The sequence below is a fragment of the Etheostoma cragini genome, chromosome 20 (assembly GCF_013103735.1).
Source record: "Etheostoma cragini isolate CJK2018 chromosome 20, CSU_Ecrag_1.0, whole genome shotgun sequence".
In the NCBI taxonomy this organism is placed as follows: domain Eukaryota; kingdom Metazoa; phylum Chordata; class Actinopteri; order Perciformes; family Percidae; genus Etheostoma; species Etheostoma cragini.
Window position 1 is genome coordinate 4,355,299 of NC_048426.1, and position 22,979 is coordinate 4,378,277.

The following is a 22,979-nucleotide window of genomic DNA, read 5'->3' on the forward strand; positions in this document are numbered from 1 at the left end:
CTAGCACATCCACAGATTGCATATAATATACACTACACAAATGTTGATGAGCATTTCATAATCAGTGTTTGCATAAATGTAAAATCGCATCGCAGTCCATTAATTGATAATGTTGCATTGTCCCTTATCTGCCATGCTGTCATAGACAGCCCTATTATACTGTAGGACTCATTAAAAAACAAATAAATTGAATCGGTGTGACCAGTGGCTAAATGCTATGATAACATCAATAGTATATATTCCCTCTTTTCTCCTCAATATTTAAAACTCAAAGAAATTAGGTGAGCAACAATACCCCCTCCCCCCCTTTACCTGTCCTCATTAATTTGAAGGTGTGTCTAATGGAAAGGGAAACAGGACTCATCCGTATCTTCTCTTTATAAATCTCACGAGATAACAGGGCTAAATAGAAATAATATTGCAAAGACCTTTGCCAAACACCAATTCCATTATCTTACCATCTTGAATAAAACAAATAACACAGATCTCCAGTCAAACAGAGGCTCAGAGCTCAGCTTGTGGGACGCGTAAAGCTGCAAGCAAGAGAGCGAACTCACGGTGACTTTGGTCAGCAGTTTGGTCCCAACCTGTAGGAGAAATAGGCAGCGGAGAGGGAGATGATATCAGACTAGACCACAGAGCAGAATCAATACTCAGTAGGGGGAGTGGGAGATAGTGGGTGTGCAGTTGAAACAGTGGGTATCATAATTCATGGTCTAGAAAAATAGCCTTGGGAAGGAAATGGTTTTGGTGAAACAATTGTACAAACAAAGGTTGTTTTAGTCTCAGATTGGACAGATAGTCTAGCTAGCTGTCTGGATTTATCCTGCCGACATCTGAGGACCAGGTAACCAGAGTCCTCAGAAATCCACCAGAGGTTAGAATTACACACAGAGAAAGCGGAAGGTACTGGACATCCAGCTGAAAAGGGGGAATTATTCAACAGGAAGTCCAACGTCGTGGATATAGACTACATAACTCATGATTCAATGATACAAGTCAACACTCATGAAAACGCAAGCAAGAATTCCTCAGACATTGACCTGATCCTGTTTTTTGTCCATTTAAAGTAAAGTTTTGCATAATGGTGGTAGGTCCCTGTCCCACAAGTGGCATTTCCAAATCTCGAATTCAGGTGAGGCAGTGTCCAGTCAGTCTCTATGAGTTTTGTAGACTTAGAAAAGGCACATGCCTTTGACCACTAGGGTATCTTGTGAGGGGTACTTCAGGAGTATGGGTGTAGGGCCACTACTAGCTACTAGAGTCCAAAATTGAAGAAGCTGTCATGTTAGCTGTGTCGCAAAACTCAATTTTACCTGCTCTGTCAGAGTGTAACCTGCTGTAAAAAAAAAACAGTTGGGCATAAGTTGATGGCACCTTGTTGTTGATTGTTTCCTGTGTGTAACAACAAGGACCGTGTTGGAAATAAGTATTTTACTTTAGCATGTCATCCTATGGATTACTTTTCATTGTCTTGATCCAGAAATCCATCAATTAATCAACGGGGGCCCGACGGTTAGCACTGCGGCCTCAAAGCAAGAAGGTTCTGGGTTTGAATCCAGGTCGGTCCGGGCCTTTCTGTGTGGAGATTGTATGTTCTCCCCATGCTTGTGTCCTTCGGGTGCTCCGTCAAAAAAAGTACTAGGTTCTCCAGTCAGTGCCCTCAGATCTGGAGCGCTGTGAATGGCAGGCCAATCCTCCCTTGAGGGATGGGTTAAATGCAGATAATGAATTTCACTACATGTATGTGTATGTGACAGTAAAGTACCTTTATCACGCATCACTCACCTTCTCTGCTGATAAAACCTTGATCCATGTCTTCATCACATCCAGAATTGACTACTGCATTAGGATTCCTTACGGTACATCATCTAAAGTCCTAAATAAACTCCAGTCCATCCACGACTCTACTGCTGCCATCTTTTCAGCTCTCTCTCTACCTCCTCCCCTTGCCCTCCTTCTCTTCCCCATCCTCTGTCTCATTTCCAAACCATTACACTGTTCTGCTCAGCTGAAGCGCATCCATATATTCTTAAAGGGCTGGTTAAACTTAATCATTAGGCTAACAAGCTCCTTGCCCTCCAAATGATCATCTAAAGAATTAGAGGGATTTGTTCTGGAAGGTGAGCTAGTGACTGGGATGAGAGGCACCGGAGACACTGAGAGAGGAGACAACAACGCTTTTGCTGTTTTCCTTCCAATCCCAAATTTACAGAGGAGCAACTTTGCAACATGTAATCGCTCCGAGGTCGCCAACAACGATAAACTACTCTACAAACACACCTGCAAGTAGAGGCGGAAGATTGCAAACTTTATCTCTTCTCATTACATTGTTAAATACTTATAAAGGTATTGTGACTGGTGTTTCTGAGTCAAAAACAGCTTTCTCATATTACAGACATTTCTAATCTTATCTTATCATATTACTCAGTTATCAAGCCATCTAATGCTGACTTCACACCTAACAACTTTTCAAGAGATTCCACTGTTGTAGATTAATTTCCAATATGGAAATGAGTCTTGCTCGAGTCGGGGGGGCTCCTGTTGTCTCCATTGTTTGGTGAAAAAGGGTCCTAAAACTTTCTCCCATCTGGATGTGCTTGATATTATCCAAATGTAGAAGTCTTGCTAGTGAAGCTAAGTCACATGAACGTTGCCAAGAACCAATGGGTGTGCTCCCTCCAGCACCAAACAGGAAGCAGCAAACGGCTAGAGCCACTGGTGTTTATGGTTGCTATGGCGCCGTACTAAGCGCTGAGTTTAGGGTGCTACGTTTTTTAATCACAGACCTCCGGTACCGGAGACTGTCATTGGCAAACTTTCCCTTAAAGTTATCAACAAACGCTAGCTTGGCTAAATCTTTCAAAACCAATCTAGTTGTAGTCTTGTGACATGTGACCCTGCAAGATCCCCAGTCTTTACATAGTATGACAGCCTTTAACGTTTGACGTGATATGGTGTCAGACTGTAGTTTCTTTTCTAGTGAACGGTATAAGTTACCATAGGCAGGTCAAAATATAATGTAATATAAAACAGCAGTCATAAATGTGTTTGTGATCTTCTTTCTGCATCAATGAATGAAGGAATGGATGGATGAATTAATCAATCAATCCATCTGTCTTCAAATATCACTTTTTTATTTGATGTACTGCAATGTTCCTTAAATGGAAATAACTTGATTGTAACATATAATATTACAGACTGCACACAGTAGAGATGCATTAGAATACAGAGGGCACCCATACAAACTGGTGGAAATCTGAACCATGAATTAAATAGGGAGCACATTGAGACATGTTAGGGGAATGTTACAATAAATATCAGGCATATTGATGTTGCCTGATTTCACGGTGTCAACAGTCAATATGCCCTATGGTCAGTACAAAGCATTTCTTCTATATTGTACTGTGAATGAAATTAACCCAAGGAAATGTATGCTAGCTACTCCCTGTAGTTCTGCTAAATATTATTAGCTTCTTATGATAATTAAAGCTGCAATCAATAACTCGAAATAAGAAATTGCTTTATGCGTTGTGGGAAAGGGCTCTGCAGTTCACCTTAACTTTAAAGAGCTTCTCAGTGTCTTTTGCTTGGTCCGGTCTCTCGAGTCTCACCAACCTCATTTCCAAAAGCAGCAGCAGCTGTTTTCAGTAAAAAGAAAGAATCTACTGTATATATCTGATTTAATCCCTGTACAATAACTGCACAGCAGCCAACAGCAGAGAGAAAAAGTTAGTAACTGACTGGTGAACACAGTGGAGCATTTAGCAGCTAAAGAGACAGATATTTCCCTTAGGAGTTGGTGGAGGGAAAAGTGATTATTGGACATTCATCAGGTGTCTACAAACACCGACTCCAAATGAATACTAATGCTGCTTTGTATCGGCTATAAAGAGGCTTGTAGCAATTAGCGATTAAAGTTGACATACAAAAAAGAATCATATGCATCGTATCTTTTCTACATGTAACAGTGCCCATTTGGAAAGTGTGCCTGTTTTGAATGGGCTGAATCCTTGGTTCCCAGTTTTAGTTTTTCACAACTTTATCTATTTTATTAGCACGTGTTACACCTTTGCTATTTCGGGAAGGTGGTCGGGAAGCACTGGGGAGACGGCCCCACGGTCGTTTGAACCGTGTTCCAGATGTTAGCCGCTTAATGTACGTTTCTAAAGTCATCAATAGTGGCCATTCCAGACTGTAGTCAATCATCCGGAAATTGAAATACAATTTTAATCTTCATTGTCAATATTTTTGCCAGGGTTGGCAATGCTGAGCACATTGGTGCAAAACATCAATTCAGTCTGTGGGCAAGGAAGAAATGAAGCACCTTGCTGGGTTTTCTATGAGCTCTGTACAGTCTAACAGACTTCTCCCCCACTCCATCTGTGTAAGTCATGTTTTTGTTGCTTTACATACACGACATGGATTTAAAACATCCAAGTTGTTGTTGCAAGTTCCACTGCTGTCTGGCAGCATGGCAGTCTTATATCAAAACTACTATCCCCCATAATATTGACCCAGGGTATAAAACATTTGTATGTGAGGCTAGCTGACACATTTTTACACACACACACACACACATACACACACACACACAGGAGGTTAGTGGACAATAAAAGTAGCTAATGGAGAACACCGAGCCATCAGTGTTGAAAGTGGAAAGTGTGCCAGAGTTTCCATTCCACTTTGCAGAGCAGGCTCTCAGGAAGTGTCCCCGCTATCCCACAGTTAATTGTCTTTATTGTCTGCAGTGCTCTAACCAATACATTATGCTAATGTCAGCAGCTACGCCTGCTATGTACTATTTATTTGCTCCCTGATGGCACTCAACGCACATACATGTTTTCTTTTAGACCATCTGGCTCAGGATGTATGACCCGCACGGAAATGTATGTATGTGCTAATTAATTAGCATAGCTCAGGAAGTAATTATACTGTGATGTGGTCCCTCCCGACCTCCCACCCAAAGCATAAAAACACACACGCACACTCTCTTTTTCTCTCTGTTACTAGTCTTACCATGGCACTTGCTTGCAGAGCGCGGCCAGGAAGCACAGGACAGACTCTGTTTTGGCCTCCAGGGCTGCCGTTGGTGCTCAGCGGTTAGCGCGAAGGACCCGGGGAACTTTTGGGTCTTAATGAGCTGCAGCATTTATTTGTGGACAAACTGAAACCTACACTGGACATTTACTACCACTTGACAACTTTATTGCTAATGTATTCTGTGCTACGATTGCCAACAGCTGCTGGCTCTGAGCGCATCCACCATCTCTCGCTCTCTCTCTCTCTACTCACACTACACCCAGAGGACTCACACTACGCACATCCAACGCACACAGAGGTTGCAACAAATGCTCTCAAAATTAGAATGAAACGGAAACCACACAGCAACAAAAAAAATTGCAATGCTAGGCACAAGTAGTCACTTTTGAAGCGTGAAGAGTGACTTTATTATTGTAATTGATTCCCATGCACGCTGCCCTGAGTGATCCCAGTCCACGGCCTTCCGCCAACTGCACCGGTTCTCTGTCCCTCTCTGCTTGCCCCGTGCACAGTCTGCTGACACAATCGCTAAGCTTCACGCAAATGATGCATGATGATGTCACCAATATGCAAAAAGTTGTATGATGTCATCTCGGGACTTTTGGGGACATTTTGAGCCACTGCTAGCTACTTTCATTGAAAAAGACTTGGTGCTAATATGGATGTAGGATAAGCCTAGAGACATATTTTTCTTATTGTCAATGAATCCTAAAACTAAACCAACAATGAATTTATTAACTAACAATTAGTCTACCAAAGCCTGAGACATCTTAATCCTTTGTGCCATACTCACTACAGCACATAGAACCCAACAAATGCACTTTCCTCCTGTTGAGTAACAAGTGTTAAAACTACACTGACCCGCCCACATCAGATACACCGATGTGATTAGTGTAGCCCCCCTCTGGCCCCGCCTATATCAGATACACCAATGTGATTGGTGCAGCTCGCCTCTGGCCCCGCCTATTTCAGATACAGCGATGTGATTGGTGCCGCTCACCTCTGGCCCAGCCTATATCAGATACACCAATGTGATTGGTGCAGCTCGCCTCTGGCCCCACCTATATCAGATACAGCGATGGGATTGGTGCGGCTCCCCTCTGGCCCCGCCTTTATCAGATACAGCGATGTGATTGATGCAGCTCACCTCTGGCCCCACCTATATCAGATACAGCGATGTGATTGGTGCAGCTCACCTCTGGCCCCGCCTATATCAGATACAGCGATGTGATTGGTGCAGCTCAAGTACCAGGGCATAGTTATTGAGCAGCATTGCTCGCTGCCAGACTGACACGCTGATCTAATTCACATTGCGCTCTCCTGTGAACTTTGGATTTCCAAGGTGAACATTTTCTGCTATCCTTACAAAACTTGCTTAAGTTATGAAAACTATAGTATTAAAACTTTAAATATCTGTGATTTTCTTTGACACATCCTTACAGCTGACTGTTGCATTTTCCTGTTGGATTCAAAGGACATGACCAGCCAGTCCTTTATTACGCATGTCTACTGTAGCAGCCTCTCTATGCACACTCTGCCGCCATCAAACTATACTGCTATGTGTTATTATAACGTGTGTGTGTGTGTGTGTGTGTGTGCGCGTGTGTGTGTGTGTGTGTGTGTGTGTGCGTGTGTGTGTGTGCGTGTACCTGCACTTACGTACACCTTACATGTGCTAGAAGTCTCCACAGTATCAGCAGTGATTTCATTTAAATATATGAACTTATCCAAATGAGGGTATTTATATTTCATGTCAGGGCACATGTCCGCGTGTCAATTCCAACACGTGTAATTTATCATTAACCATCAGCGGAGCATACAGTAGCAGCGTCTACTAACATGAACCTATGACTGGGAACATGAATCCCATTAACACGTGATGAAGAGGGAAATGTGTGGAGGAGCCGCAGCTGCCGCACAAATCAATCCTGTGGAATAAGCAGCAACGTGTGGATTTGTTTCTGCTTTTATAGTCTATATTTGAAATGTGTAGAACAATATTCATGCACCCATCACTTTGGGGCTGGGGTGAGCATGTATGATGTGTGGCGGGGGTCAAGAGTACATGGTGCATGTTTAGATGTTATGTGTTTTATTTCCTCCTCAACAGAAGACACAATGGGACATTTTTTAATGTGGTGTAACTACGTATGTCTCGGCTGGCCATGCATATTCACGGCGAGCCCAGACCGGGGTGGCGGTGGCGGTGACACTGGGGGTTGGGGAGATGTGGGCGTGGGGTGGGTGTGGGTGGTGGGGGGTGGGGGGTTTGGGGGGATGAGGCGTGCTTGTCGGAGTGTGTCACGTTTCCAGACCAGCGAATTTTTTTGATTAAAGTCCCTTATCCGTTTTATCATGCATATCCCCGCTCTGATTAAAGTGATCGGAGTCTGACACTCACAATGTCAGAGCAGGGAACCCGGGAGCACCTCGCTCCCCTCCCTCCCTCCCTCCCTCTCACTCTCTCTCTGTCACTCTCTCTCTCTATGTCTCTTCCTGCCCCCCTTCCTCCTAATGCATGCTTGGAATGTGTAAATCTGAGCCGGGAGATTACTGGGGATGCTGATGTCCCTCTGACATCTATAGGACGCACCAACACTGATAGTGCAGAATATAAGGAATTGCCTAGTGGATATGGCACATGCCCTGGGTGTGGGAGACCCACTGCGATACATCGACCAATGTGTCCCTGAGCAAGACACTTAACCCCTAGTTGCTCCAGAGTTGTAGGACTTCTGACATATTTAGCAAATGTTAAAAGTCGTTAAATGCAAACCTTTTCATATTTTAGGACTGCGAAATGCATCAAATGTACTTTCTTCGTTTCTATTAAATTCAACAGCTTGATTTCTTTATAGGCTTCTCTTGACCAGCATGTGAAGTGTTTGATTTGTTTCAGTTCTTTTCTAGCTTAGGCCCGATGTTTCTACAGCTGAGATGAAGGTGACTAAGCCATCCCGGCATTGTTTAAAAGTGGTCCAGAATGCTACTGCAATCTAATTCAAGATTCCTGTGATCACACAACTAAAGTCGTGAAAGTCTCTCTCTTTGGACTCAGATCACTGGTCACTACGGACAGCTTAAAACAGCACCTAAAGACCAATCTATTTAGTCTCATACTGTGTCTTCTAACATTGCATTGTCTAACAGTACATTTCCCCTGCCTTTAAATTAGCTCTATGATCTACAATGAATGCAATGCCAGTAGTCTCTTTAGCTGCTAAATGCTATGTCCACCAGCTAGTCTCTTACTGTGTGTGTCTGCTGTTTGCTGCTGAGCAGGTAGAGTACAGCGGCGTCATCACAGCTTTTTACACTGCAACAGTAAGCCACATTGTGGGCTCTAAAAGCTGAACAATGAACGTCACTAAAAAAAGGCTCTGTGAAGTTGAGGTGAACTGCAGAGCCCTTTTCCATCACACATAGTAGCCTAAAGCAATAGTTTATATCAACATATCGAAAAGTGCAGCTTTAATATTCCAAACTGACTTCCAGGAAACACATTACCTCCACTGTAGAACTTTTTTAATTTTACTTCTCAAAATTACACAGCCAAAGAACAGATGCTTAGAAGAGCACACAAAGAGCTGCTTGAAACTTGAATATATAATATAGTATGTTACACATGGACCCCCACTGCTCTTCTCAGCTGATACACTGCCATTCAAAACCAATCAAGTCGTTTTCAATGCAGTGATTGTCAGCAGCCACTGACGTGATGGTGCTAAACATCCACATATTTAAATAAGGTTTTCAAGCTTAAAGGGAAACGTCGCACTACATTCTATGGAGGTACTGTGTGCTCTGACGCAGAAGCTGTTTTTCACCTCACGCGGATCGTTCTGTTCTACTCTATTGGCAGTGGTTGCTATAGTCCATGAATATCAATATTATATTGCTATCTTTAAAAATAACAAAAATTACTTCTTGTTTGCTGCTGTTCTTATATGAAAAGTGTCTCTTTGATAAAGATCTGAGGACAAAACAGCACATTTCTTTCATTGCTACTCTGCGATGGAGGGCTGAGTTACAGCAGGAGTCTTTCAGAATGTCACCCCATGACGAAAGGATGCATGTGAGGTGCACTGAGAGTGGGTGTAGCACTCACACACACACAGACACTCTCTGTAGCCACACACACACGCACACACGCTTGATGAAACAGCTGGTCCAGACACAGCCGAGACCATCCAGTCGGAAATAGTAATTAATGGCATTAGAATATCGCACAGTTTGGTGCCATTGAGGGACTGGATGACTTTAAAATGTGTAAATCCACAAACTTATCTGACCTAGCGACGGGTGGCTTTCCACCCCCTGAGCTAAATAGATTAATTATCTGCAGGGCCTGGTGCTGTCATCGGGAGCTACATGAATATCAGATCGGCCCAGATACCGCTGCAAAGCGTTCCTTCTGCTAATGATTACAGCACTGCTGCTGCTTACAAATATGTTTACTCAGAGATTCCTGGCGCGAGATAGGGCGCAAATATGCATGGAGCTGATACAGGTTGAGAAAGGTTGTTAAAGGCATTGAGCTACAGCCCTCCATCCCGCTGCACCTTACATTTACATTATGTACCTTCATTGTAAAGATGCTGATTCCCATGATACACGTTTAACCACTTTTCAGTTTAACTGTGCACGATACTGCACAAGTGAATGCTGTGTGCAGAAAGCATTACATCCCCAGGACGGACAAATCATTTGAGATTTTGACAACCAATATGGATTTTTTTTTTAAAAGGAAGAGGAAAAATAACAAGGGAAAAGAAAAAAATATGGTCCTAAGTCCCAGAAAATAGAGAGCAAAGGATCTCAGGGGTAAGTATTAGTTGTCACCCCATGATCAAATAGTACAGGCCGGGAAGCGACCGGAGAGAGCCGGCGCCCGGGCAAAAAGAAATATAAAGTCCAGATTTAATTCTGATACGGAGAAATAGAATTTCAAAGCTGGATGTCTTATCGTTGGCATGTCCCTTTGCTGGACTGATTTCCCTAGCAAAAGCCTGTCAGTGCTATTATGTTGAACATGGAACCAATTTACTGCGCCGGCTAAACAGGGTTACCAGTGCTCTTGTACCCCCTAAATGTTTGAAGTTATCACACAGTGGGAAAAATAGCATTTTGAATGTTTGGGGAAGGGGGGAGTGTGGGGGAGTGGGGGGGTGGCTGTGCAGGGCCGGCTCGGACGAGAGTGGACTGTAATTGAAAAGTATCAATCAAAAACAAGGCAAGGGCTAGGGAGGGGAAGCTATTATGTTAACCCAGTCCGCCGGAGCACCGCAAGAGCCCAAATGCATTTCTTTTGTATCGGTAATGCTCCCCTGCTCTCCAAGCCTCTAAGCCCTGAGACCGGGGGCCTCGTATCTGCGGTCGGACGGCAGAAGGGACGGGAAGGGGGGGATTATCAAGTGGAGCATGTGGCCATTACAGGCCTGTTTCGTGATGCTATCAGCCCTCTGAGATAAGCAACCCCCGGCTGGTCAGACGTTTCCAATTTCTATACATGAGAGATGAAGACCTTGCGCTTCTGCTCGCCTTCACCTTTTTTTATGTTATTATATTTTTGCCCGGCCTCCAATACTGCCCTCTCTGTATATTACAAGTGTCCTTTCATGTGCCTACAGCAGGCTGGCTGACCTGCAGTCGCCAGAAAACAGATGAACTTCAAAGAATGCAGGAGATTGAAATAAACTGAAGAGGAGGAAGAAGCAGGGCTGAGGATAAACAATAGATGCAAATGAAGTGCCTGTAAGGCAAGAGGAACTAGCTTTGATAAAAGTTCTAAATATAATAAAACACAGCTTAAGTATTTCCAATCACTTCCGTTTCTTTTGTAAATCTACGTTAGCTGTCCGCTTCAATTATGCAATATTTCTTTTTTTGTCTTTGAAAAATCTGAAATGCATACTAGTTGGCAGGCATAGTTGGTTGAAAGTGCATTTCTATCAAGAGGACCAGAACAAATGCATTTCATTTTATTGAACCACCCTTGTTGTGTTTCGGCCATGACTCAATCTGTTCTGATTAGGCTAGAGACAGGGACAACACACATATTCAAATGGGCTAGACCTCAAAGGGTCACTGAACAATTTCCTCTGTTCATGAAAAAAGGATATTGCTCAGCCATCGGTATTCCCTTGTGGCGTCCCCTATTTTTTCTCCGAGGGTCTTAGAATAAATTCCTGGATGCATTAACATATAAGGAAGTACAAATGACATAGAGCATGGCCAGTGGTTTTTCACCAAATAGCTCTTAGTTAGGGACACCCTTAAGTCGAGGTCAAGCTCAGAACCAGGGGAATTATGCATTCTTGCCTGGTCTGAAGCAAACTGTGGGTTTGCGGTGTATTAAAATGAATTGTTTTACAAGTTTTATCCCCCAGAAATGGGACACCGCTGAGATCCAGTGAGCCAATTTTCTGTGGTGCTGTCATGACGTGTTAAAAGAGCGGGCCATGCATTTCATTATCGCCTTCCTGGCATTTACATAGGAGGAAAGAGGAGAGACTGATACTGTACTGCAAATGTTGTCTATTTAGATTTTTTATAATATCATTGGTTATCAAATAAAAATGGTCCTACATGTGCCCACCCAGGCCCAAAGAACTGTGTCTCATCCACCAGTAACCTTGACAGAAATAGCTCTTAAACACATGTTTTCTTGTCTGGTTTTCTTTAGTTTTGTAGGTGATGGAATAGATGGAGTAAGGCCTCTGAACCCATCAAATTATCTAACAAGCCAAATGTACTTTAATCTCCATGATGACTAGCAATACAATATCACAGTCAATCTGTCAAGAACGATAGCCAGCATCTCAACCTAAAAAGTGTCTTTTCCACACCAGTTCAACATATGCAACTTACTGACCAACTGATGCAGGATTTCTGATGGTACCATGGCAACAAATGAGCCCTGTTTATGCTTGGGAGAGGAGGCAAATGCAAAGGGTATGTATGGCAACATGAAGACATAAGGGATTGTGTCGTATCTACATGTATGACTATTGCAAACACAATTGGGGCTGCATCTACATACTTAGTAGCCCCGACATCTCTAAGACGATTTGCAGCAGTGTAACACACTACTGCAACATACTTCTTCCATCTTTGCTTCTGAGACAGTATTTGCACGATGTCAACAGGATGCTGTCCAGATAAAAACTTACAAATAATAACTGAATGTCCACTAATGTTTTGTTTGGGAGGTTTTGACTGTGTAAAAGCTGGAGAACGGAGCCAGGCCAACATGGATGCCAAGTCCCAGATAGCAGTAGAGGACACGTTTTAATGAAAGTGGCTGTGCAGAGAGGTTAGTAGGATGGATCAGGGCGCTTAGAGGTGTTCAGGGCAAAGGTAACTCAAGAAGGACGCGTTGGTAGAGATGGAGGTAGCCATCCAGGTAGATAGGAGGATATGTAAGGAGGAAAGAGATGGAGTGAGGTAAAGTAGGTATGTGGATGGGCAGGGATGGAGGAGGGTGTCAGACGGGCAGGCGGAGGGTTTTTAATTCAGATTTCATGTGGGCTCACTCAGCAGTCACTGGAGTCTAAAGTGACTCTGGGGAGCCTCACAGTTCTATATGCAAATAGAGCAACGCACCTGGCCAGTGGAGCAGGCCTGCTGAGAGGTTACTTATGCAAATCTGATTGAGTGAGAGCATATTGCCAGAGCACGAGCAGGCAAGCAAGCATGTGTGCACGAGCATCCACACACACACACACACACACACACACATATACCGGCAGTTACATTTCAACGGGGCTCTGGGACGCCATGTTCCCCCAGAATAGAGGGGACAGACAGAGAGGGAGAAAGGATAAAGAAGAGGACAACCGAGAGGGAGAGGGAAAAAAAAGAGAGAGAGAGAGAGAGCTCGGAAGTGAATATGGAGGGAGTGAAGGAGAATGACAAGACAAATAGATAAAGACTGGAGGCGGGTAGGAGGAAGACAGGTGGATGGAGACAGAGAGAAGAGAGAGAGTGAAAATGTCAGAGTGGGTAGAGAGGGAGAAAGAGTAAGACAGGGAACAGGGAGAGAAATACAATTCTTCTGGACATAATAGTATGTCTCACCCCCTCTGTCGTCATCCTCCCCCTTTTCCCCCATAATGCTAGCTTTAACAGCACGCCTCGGGGGTATGGTTGACATGTGGGCACTTGGTAATTTCCTATGCACACTTTGTAAATGGGCTGAAATCCCAATATGGCCGACACCTCTCTAACCCCCACCCCCCACCCCGCTCCCTCAGAGGCTGGCATTAACCTGCTGATTAAATGGTAGAGCTTGGCTGGAGCTCAATCTCAGCCTGATGCATGGGCCCATGATCTAGACAAATGACTAGGAACCACGTTGGCATGAATAGGGCTCTCAGTCAGGCTGCCCCCCGGCTCAGGCCCCAGGCACACAACACATTAATAAAGAGAGATTTAGTCTGGTGATGATTATTGATAACGCTGTGCATAATGTAAAATGCCAGCATGGATGAGAGAGGAACTTTGTGATGCTGTATAAAAGTATTTTTTATAGTTTATGTGAGAGGCGTGCTTTTTCACAGCAGAGAAGGTAGGGTGTCACAGAACTGGCATCCGTGGGGAGTAAAACTATGCATCTGCCCATGTTTGAGGGGGTTTCTTATCAATACTTCAATACTGAACAATCATTAGCTGGTCATGCGCTTTTGAATCATCACTTTCCATTGTAAACTTGTTAGAGTAGATTAGGAAAAGATCAGGGTGATGAAAAATAAACTGTAATAAGGTTTAAGTTACGGTTTGGCTAAGGTTTATTAACAACACTTGTAGTTTAGGATTAAGAAATGGTTCATGCTGAGAGAAGAGCATGGCTCTGGTTTGAGACTCATTCCTCATACTTCACACAGCGCTAATGTGCACTGACCACTTGCTGCTGTAATGCCCACTTTTGATGGTTAGGATTGTCCCAAAATAGAATAGAATCCAATAGAATGCCTTTATTGTCATTATACACAAGTGCAGTACCTGTGCTATGAGACTGGAGCAACCCCTTTACATTGTCAACACAAATTATGAAAATATATAAAATATAAGTGGTTTAGAAAAAAACAGAGGGGTGAACAGTCCTGAGAGCATCTAAATACATATATAAAATAGTGTAAAAGATAAAGGGTTTGTATACACATTATGCAAATACAGTTTGGTGTATCAAAAGTCCTGAGTATTAAATATGGCACAGTAATGAAATTAAATGGTTAGTATTAATGATAAATAAATATTGAACACTTATGTTAAAACACTAACCGGAAATGATGATAGCAATGAACGTGATGAAAGCAACACATGTGAACGCCATTTTCCAGCCCGCTTTCCTGTATGCAAATGAGTAGTGGAAATATTTTTTCTGTCGATCTAAAATGAAGACAGATTCAGCAACTGCTTTGCCTGTTACTCGCTTAAAATGTTTCCAGAATCACGTTTTGATGAACTATTTTTGGAAAATACGAGATCGGATTCCATCCAGCCAGACCCACGTGACGCGTTCGTCCAATCAGCTGCCGGTCCCTTTCTGCTTTGTAGTCAAGATGGCGCCCATTTAGTGTGAGTAGGGTCCATCATTTCACACTGAACCTTTTGATTATGTTTAGGGAGTCATCCGGGTACTTTCAGTGACTTTTTGCATTATTTACACTATATACATAAACCTAAGTGTTTGAAGTGTGACAGTAGGCGGTTTGAGACTATAAGAGTCTATCTGCATGCTAATATTAGCAATCACAAAGTACAACCAAGGCTGATGGGAATATCACAATATTACATTTATATACATACATGGCACTAGATGAAATGTTAAGGGATCAAAAAACTCAGCAGATCTGATCAGCTACAGAAGTGACGCAGGAAGGATTCTATTTCATAGAAGACAGACACACAGACAGACAGAAGGACAGATAGACGGACAGAAGGACAGACAGACACACAAGACTCACAGATACACACACACAGATAGGTACACAGACAGACAGACAGACAGACAGACAGAAGGACAGACAGACACACAAGACTTACAGATACACACACACAGATAGGTACACAGACAGAAAGACAGACAGACAGACTCTCAGACACACTAACAGACAGACATTTAATTGTGCATTTCACTCCACAATGCACTATGGCCATACTCTGTGCTAAAAGAGAGAACATCCCAACTAGGTCTCCTTGTGTCCACTCCAACCTGTCCAGGGATGTCTCCAGTAGGTTTCACTTCTGATCGATGGGCCAGTGCATAAATGCAGAGGACATCCCATTTACTTTTACTGCCCTGCCTCAAGTGTTTACAGCTCTTTTCTCAATGGCTGTTTATCACCCAAGATATATGATATGTTACACACGGGAATATACAGTAGCTTCCTTGAGTGTTTGCTATGAGGATCTAGAGCGTCTTCACTGATGGACATGAAGACAACTTGAGGTTTATAGGAATTCCAGTATATGATACTATATATAATATATAATGTGCAAGTGTAGTGATCAAGATTAACATAAAAAATTGGCCAGAATTCTCCTTTTAGTTGTAAAGAAGATTCAGACAGCACAACTGCTGTAGTGAACGGGTGTGACTGTAAATTAAATAGATATACAGTATATCATATCAGACACTTGATACATGAATACATGTTTAATTGGCAATATGTAAACTGAATCATTGTTATTGTAAATACATTAATATTGTATTTACAATAAATATACAGCCTCTAAACTATACAAAAACTACACATTAATTTGTCATAAGAAGGGATGCAGAAGAAAATCCATACAGAATTCAGTTAAGGCAACTACACCTAGAAAGACATTACTGTAACTTTAACCCCAACAGTGAGCCATGTCTCAAAATAAATTAAATTAAAATAATAATTTTGTGACAATGACTAGATTCAAAATAAATAACCCGAACCCCTCACACACAAACACACACACACACTATTTGTCCTCTAAAGTTCTAATAAAATCAAAATGCTGTCAAAGACCCGACTACACAGAACATCAGCAGAATTCCGGCATATTTCACAATTTCCCTGGCAGCTAAATGAATCAGAAAAGAGCGACGTGGAGTGAAGTGTCTGGCCGGCTGAAGCGACTCCCTCATTGTCACACGGCACTGCGCTTTTGGTTTTGCTCGAGTTCATTTTTTCCGCCGCCGCGCACCATCGTTCCTGCCTGGCATCAGTCACTCCATCTGACATCCATTGTGTTTAATTAGTTGTACCAAATGTTGAAGGAGATACCTGTCCTCTGTGTTTGTGCTAACATGTCAATTTGCTCGTTAGCGATGTTTTAGGGAGTGATGAATTGGCTCTGACAGATTAATTTAATAAATCATAATTACTGTACATCCAACAAGGATTTGGTTTAGGACGACGAGTCCTATTTGTATTGTACAAACATGTAATGACTACTACAAATAAAGCAAGGATGTTTGAACCCCGTTCAAAAAGCTCTGGGACACCCTAATCCGCTGTATATGGAGAGCTGAGTGTCATCTGCAAATCTAATGATTTTACTTAGAGGAAAAAATAAATCACTGATGGATGCAATACCACTTCAACTCCGATCTTCCTCTGAAATGAAAGGATTTGTTTATGCTTCTTAACTGTGGGGTGAAAAACCAGCCAGTGAAGCCATTGAAGGGGAAAATAATGCAGTGTCTAGCTAATAATAACATAGCCCCATTCTCGTTAGTCAATGCCTCTTGATCCAGTAATGGCCCAATTAGGGGAAACCAACCTTGGTCTTCTTTAGGTATGTCACAAATTGATTATCTCAGCATGAGCAAACTGTGCTCCCAGATCCCAGATAACAGAGATGGTGTTTGTGCACATGTCTGCCCTGGCCCAAACTGGGCTAATAAGCAAACGTTTTCACACTTGTTTAGGCTTTAGCGTGATCATGCAAAAGAGTGGGAAGGAATGTAAGCAAGGAGGGGGGGTCAGGGGGAGAAGGAGAAGCATCATGGATTGGTGATTTGCTTGTTTCACCCCTTTGTCGGGCTCTTTTTATTGTCTGCACATGTAAACCTCCATAACTCACCCTCTTTTGTTCCTTCATACAGAGTTCTTTTGCATCATTCTATAACTTTCATTCTTCTACCATCCCTAAAAGTTTTATTATTTCTCACCTTTTTGTCCCCAAGAGGGACTCCCTCTTGTCTTCTTTATCTCCAGTTCTTCATTCTGTAGGTGGCCTTGCCTATCTTATTCTTATTTTTGTATTTAACAGATTTAGATGAGGAGATTTGTCTCTTAAAACACCCTAAACCTATCTCTCATACACACTTGCAAGCAGCGTCATAAAATGCTTTTTTCTTTATTTTTAACGTTGGTCACATTGTCCCGACTGATGCGGCACCTGATGGGAGCCCTCTCACCATTCCTATCCTAGGCTCATCCTCTTATCCCCCCACCCCCCACCCCCCATCTTAGCTTCCTTGCCAGCTGAACAACAACGGGGTATCTGCCTTAGTGACTGACAGCCTCCCTAATTGTATCCACTCATTCATGACAATTTGATTAAAATATTACGCCAAAGTCTCACCCCCTGTTTGTTCCTCCCCTCCAAATCTAATTTTGATTTAAAAAAGAGAGATTACCTCCACGAGCATGACTGAGGATGCCATTAACTTCTACTTAATCTTTATTACTGCTGCGATTTTAACATATGTATGGCTTTCGTTATGCTGCCTTTTGTTTTTCCCCCTCACATCATCATCTTGTCCCAGGACGGGAATACCCAAGTGGTGCGTACATGTTGACCAGAGATTGGAGAGTGATTATCTAAAAGATGGCAAGAAAAGTGGACAAACACCCCAAAAGCAGGGCTGTTACAGAGGAGAGACAGGGACAATTCCCAAAAAGACTTCTTCATTTCAAATACACTATCAGTAACATTGCTAAGACGGAGCAGTCAGGTGGGCTTGTGGTGTAAGACCCTGACCTAGTAACGGCAACGTCCCTGATTTCAGTCTTTGTTGCATGTACCGTGGTCCTGAGAGCTCAACGCACTGCAGCTTACGAACACACAAGAAAACACACAACGTGTGCACAGCATTTAGAAGAAACAGTGAAAGGAAAGACAAAACATCCACATTTAGACCCTTTGCACGTGACGTCACACTCTTGTTGCACAAATTATGAACGCCATGAAGGACGCCGGAGGAGCTATGCTGTAGACGGACGCCAAGCCAAATGTGTACGTGTTTGCTCGTTTTGATGTTCTCACACAATCTGCAGAATGTATTGCCTTTCTGTTTTAAGTGACTGATAAATAATAATAAAAGTATCCTCTTCAGCTAACTGCCGTGCTAACTAGCTGTTCCAGCTAACATGTCAACCCAATGATGACCCACAGAACTATCATCAGTTATTCACTGACCTATAGGACATATCCCAAAAAGAAAGCCGTTCCCTGGATCATTTAACATAAAAAAATGGCTGCACTTCCCGGAGCTGGGATGCGTTCAGGCTCCATTAGAAAGTTGCATTGACACACCCAGTGAGGTGGGTAGTCACGACCGACCATGTCCTTTAAAAACATAAGCTACGTGTTGTATAAATCTTAACTTAAGTAAATAATAGATGTTAATACAAAATAAAGCTTAGATTGATGCTATTATGAGCTACCTCCCCCGCTGTTAGCGTAGCATCCCGTGCCTGTTACCCAGCCAGCTACAAAGAACTGGGAGGATCCAGACTTTTAAAAGCTCTGAGATCACCATTTGTTCTGTCAGTGGTGTTAGAAAGTGAGCCGATAGATGTTTGACCCGTCTGATTGATTCAAGTATTATTTCAGATATTTGCTGCAAACCTAAAAATAGCATGGCTGATTTCTAGCCCAGTAGTTTAGATAATTGTATAAAATCTGAGTCACGCAAGAATAAACAAGAATAAAAAATGTACATTGTTTTGCATTTCCATTGTTGCTCTGTGTTCCCAGATCTCAGCAATCACTTTGGTGAGTGCAATGGTATTCTAATTAATGAAAATAATGGACAAAACTACAATAAGCCAAGTTGTTAGAAACCAGAATTGTCCTTTAATCTTTGAGATATTTCCATGTACACATTATACCTAGAAATAGACTTGAAGGTTTCTGACCCATAAAGGAAAGGGTTTTTTATGGTGACGTGCAGAAACACTTTCACTCTGGTTTCCAGATTCACATCCAACCCCAATTTAAAAAGAAAAACAACACATGCATTTGCAATTCACAAATGTACGGCTGGTGGTATCTTCCGTAGCGTCTCTGGGTGGCTGCCCGTTTTTGTTGTAGGTCATCAGTCCAATTTGCTAACCCACCTCAGAGGTGGCTGTGAATATGTGGCAAGTTAACCCCATGTGCCATTCTGCTGACACATTTCCTCCAAGCGTCTCCTCACCCCCACCCTACACAGAGGAAATCATGCACTCATACAGAATCAACACTGGTATGTATATCTGTATATTCACATACATACAAGCATGCAGGAGCACACAGACAGAAACTGGAACACACATGTATTTTTACCTTGAGGTGGCCCCCCCCACGCTCACCCTTGCTTTGAAAGAAAAATAAATCCGGTGTAATATGATGAGTTGAATGCAGGGGGGATAAGGTGGTGGGAGGTTGCGGGGGGGCCGCTCAATCATTCACTGAAAGAATTTGCCGTGTATCATTCACCTGATTTGAATTGTAGCTCCCTCTTTTTTTGAACCCCTGCCAATTCATTTTGTACATTAAAAATTGGTCAGGGTTGATAAGATTCCATTTTCACGGTTGGCAATGCAGAACTGGCGAAAGAATACAATTACAGACCCCAGAGTAAACTCTCCGAATGTCAACTTGATGTAAATGATCAGAAGGCAGGGCTCCACAAAAGAACAGGCTTCAACTTCAAGCAATCCCCCCCCCCCAAACCCACCCGACCCCACACACACACACACAACCACCCCACCCCACCTCCACTTCTTTCTAGCTCTCACTTTCCATCTCCACTCGACAGCCTTTCACCCTGGCAGTGGCAGGCAGACAGGGCTGCTCAAGTGCCAGAGCTGTAGGTGCAGTTTGTCCTGCTGGAGCACAGAGGGAAAGTTTGGTGTCGCCAAGGCAGCTTGATGACAGGCTGACATTCATACACAGGGAGTGTTTTGGCCTCCAAGAAAAAGCTAATTCACTGTGTTTTGTTGCTTGATATGTGCTTCATATGCAGACTGGACACTAGCCTGTATGACATGATAGGATGTGTACAGATGTGAGGGATAAACATGCATGAACTGTTGCACAGAAAACGGTTCCTAAAGGAGATTGCACAAGAGATTCAAGTCCTTGAACAGAAAAGGAAAAATACAATGGAATCCAGTCTTCAAAATTCAAAATTTCAACTCTGCCTACCATTCTTAGCATTGAGATAACCTGTAAGTCATGGGTAACAATCAATTCACTTTTATTAATAGTGTCAAATCATAAAGAGTTATCTCAAGACACTTTACAGATACAGATAGAGTAGGTCTAGACCACATTCTATAATTTACAAAGACCCAACAATGTCCCACGAGCAAGCATTTGATGTGACAGAAATACTTCCTTTAAGGCAGAAACGTTGGTCAGACCCCGGCTCTTGGTGGGCGGCCATCTGTCACTGTGCAGATATAGAGATATGGAGAAATATGATTAATCATTATAGCAATTGGATTCAGTGGATCATTCAGCAAAATACTCTATAGTGGTCAAGCAGTGTGGACTTTGCATGTTCACACCCCTAAATGTTGAGCTGTGCATGTGAATGTGACAAGAAAGGATAAAACGTAACTTTCTTCAGTAGCAAGTAATCTAACGCGTTACTATTTCCAAACCAGATCAGATTAAAGTTAAATTATCTTTGTCATATTCCTTAGTAAAAATACATATTTTTGCTTTCTTCTTGTGTCTCGGGGAGTGAAGCATGAGGACGGTTCAGGTGCACCACGCAGCGACACAAACGGAACAACAGAGGGAGGAGAGAGAAGTGCGTTTTCTAGCTGAAAATACAGTCCCTACTTTGAGTTTGTGTCAGCTAAATATGGATATATTGGGGTTAGGGTTGTCATTTTTATGTCGAGGGGTCGGGGTGATATTGGCAGCTGCTATATGTAAAAAAACTTGCAATTTTTTTAAAGTAACTGCGGCAACACTCAATTTAAGTCCTATAGCACATTTAATCCCCACACGCGGATGACGGCAAACACGTCAGAATTGGGGGGGGGGGGGGGGGGGGGGGGGGGGGGGGGCGGATCGTCAGACACCTCGATGTACGATATCATCACAATACACATCCCACGATACAATGTTATTGCAATTTTAAACATATTGCAACATTCTGCAATATATTGCAATTTATAACCTTTTTTCCAACTTCTATTTTTTCCCAGTTTTAAATGACGTCCCTAAAAGGAACTTTGTCAACATCTGTTTCATCGACAAAAAAAAAGTCAGTTTGTTCATATCACTTCAATTTTATTATCAATTTTTATTGCAAAATGTGATTGTCAAGCAGAAAAAAAGACCAACACATATATAATAACCGTTCAATACTTGGCGTCTGTGTATCGATAGAGTATTGCCACTGAACACATACTATGCTGTGATGATTTCCTCCCCCCCACCCCTAGTCAGAATGTGTGATGTGGGATGGAAGTTTGTGAGGGATCCGTTTGCCACTCCACAAAGTGGACATTTGGATTGTGCCGCAGATGGCCCCCAAAAAGATGTGTTTGATGTGAAGAAAAATGCTGTTTGGGAGGACTGTATTAATATTGTTGTGTTATGTTTGTGCAGAGTGAGGTCACCATTAAAGATTCACAATCACAGGATATAGTTTTCTGTTTGATTGAGATGTCACCTCTTTTGACTAGGAAGTGCCATCCGGTTTGACCTGAACCCCCACTCCCCCGCCCCTGTCGTGTCACCCAGTGTCACCCAGATTCGGAGCCAGCCCTCTGTGGTGGCAGCAGGATGCTCTGACACCTCGCAATTACTGGGGTCGTGTCCCCGCCATCCGATCACACATTACCAGTCACCAATGTGCTAGATGACTCTCCCTTCCTTTCCCTTAATGATTCTCTCTCACTGTGTTTCTATCTCTGTCTCTGCATTCTCTCCGCCATGATTATTCAGAGGTTTGCACATTAGTCAAGCTGGCTGTGATGGACAGCGTTATGCATAAATACTTTGCAATGGCTGAACTTTGACACTCTGCAAATGGAGGGAGAACATGCACAAGCAATGACATCTAATGGGAGAACAAGGCCGGTGTTCGCAGAGGTCAGGGCTCACAGAGATTGCCTGCATCAACATCAGTTTGCCTAATAGGGGTGACAATATGTCTGCTTGTATACAGCCGAAAGGCAGGGGTTCTACTCCAGCGCATCTGATCCAACAATATGCCTCAGTTTAATCTATGACATTTACGTGGGCTTTGGGACCACGGAGCATGCTTGCAGTGAAGGGGAAGATAGAAGGATGTTATCTTCAGAGAGAAAACAAACAAAAGTATGAAGATAAGAAAACCGATCAAAGAATAGAACAGGTTTCATATTGAAAAAAGGAGCAGTAACTTTGGCCATACATTTTGTCTCCTTTGTTACGAGCTGATGTTAAGAATACGTTTCCGTCTTTGCAAGGTAGTTTTTATTTTTTCCGTTTCTATGGTTAGCTGCTAAGCAGCGATGTTCGCAGAATTACTTACTTTTAAAGAGCACACAATGATTTTAGTTATGTGGTGAATGTGATGAACTGCTCCCTCCTCTGTCAGCTCTAGCCACTGAAAAGGAATAAGTTGAGAAACCAGGCCATTCACAACAGCTGGTCAGTCTGACGTCAGGTTGCCTGAGCTCATTACTATTCATGAGCTGGGTAAAGAATGCTGAAAGCCAGGCTCTCATTGG

At 42.8% G+C, this 22,979-nt stretch overlaps 3 long non-coding RNA genes across 3 annotated transcripts; 1 reads left to right on the plus strand and 2 right to left on the minus strand.

Moving 5' to 3' along the window:
• The first annotated feature begins 784 nt into the window (after positions 1 to 784).
• Positions 785 to 21,085, plus strand: LOC117935829. The gene is made up of 3 exons (XR_004654828.1): positions 785 to 906; positions 16,990 to 16,993; positions 21,075 to 21,085. It is a non-coding gene; the product is annotated as an uncharacterized LOC117935829 (long non-coding RNA).
• Positions 2,645 to 20,150, minus strand: LOC117935826. Its single transcript, XR_004654826.1, has 3 exons — positions 20,139 to 20,150; positions 2,840 to 2,848; positions 2,645 to 2,754 (listed from the first exon to the last, which is right to left on the minus strand). It is a non-coding gene; the product is annotated as an uncharacterized LOC117935826 (long non-coding RNA).
• On the minus strand, positions 3,823 to 6,428 carry LOC117935827. Its single transcript, XR_004654827.1, has 3 exons — positions 6,415 to 6,428; positions 5,665 to 5,666; positions 3,823 to 3,886 (listed from the first exon to the last, which is right to left on the minus strand). It is a non-coding gene; the product is annotated as an uncharacterized LOC117935827 (long non-coding RNA).
• Positions 21,086 to 22,979: the final 1,894 nt, after the last annotated feature.